Below are 960 nucleotides of genomic sequence, written 5' to 3' on the forward strand. Positions count from 1 at the left end.
TTATCATGATGTTGCTTATTGGTCCAGTTGTGAGGATTTTTGTTTTCTTTATGTTGAGGTGTAATCCATACTGAAGGCTATGGTCTTTGATCTTCGTCAGGAAGTGCTTCAAGTCCTCTTCACTTTCAGCAAGCAAGGTTGTGTCATCTGCATATCACAAGGTGGATACTATTACTTCCCCTGAATTTCCTGTGCTAGAGCACTTGTCTCCTCCCTTCTCTCTTGCCCAACCATCCAGACACACGTAACCCAGGTATCAGGACTAACATGAAGATGAAAGCCCAAACCAAAAGCTTCATTGTTCATACCTCTGTATAATCTGGGGGTAGGTATCTGAAAGGTAACCGAGAGCTGGTTTACCTGCATCAGGAAAGGAGTTCTATATTAAGTGCTAATTTTGGATCTCTGAGTTTACACCTATACATTCCCTCTAGGAGAAGGCAGTGTTTATGACTTCAGATAAATCTGTCTCATATTTGAGTGCCAAGAGACTATCACGATACTTTTATAAACATTTTTTTTTTATTGTGATTTAGGTGAAAGTTTACAGTGCAAATTAGTTGCTCATTCAAAAATTTATACACAAATTGTTTTGTGACATTGGTTGCAATCCCTGCAATGTGTCAGCACTCTCTACCTTTCCCTTTACACCCCTGGGGTCCCTGTGTCCATTCGTCCTGGTTTCTTGTCCCTTCCTGCCTTCTCATCTTTGCTTTTGGTCAGATGTTGCCCATTTGGTCTCGTATACTTGATTGAACTGAGAAGCATGTTCCTCACGTATGCTGTTTGTTTTATAGGCCTGTCTAATCTTTGGCTGAAAGGTGGACTTCGGGAGTGGCTGCAGTTCTGAGTTAGCAGGGTCCCTTTTCTATTTCTTTTTTTTTGTTTGTTTTTGGTCTCTGAAATTCTTTTATTTTATTGTTGTGCTTTAAATGAAAGTTTACAATTCAAGTTAGTCTG

The sequence above is a fragment of the Trichechus manatus genome, unplaced genomic scaffold (assembly GCF_000243295.1).
Source record: "Trichechus manatus latirostris isolate Lorelei unplaced genomic scaffold, TriManLat1.0 scaffold00005, whole genome shotgun sequence".
NCBI classification, from domain to species: domain Eukaryota; kingdom Metazoa; phylum Chordata; class Mammalia; order Sirenia; family Trichechidae; genus Trichechus; species Trichechus manatus.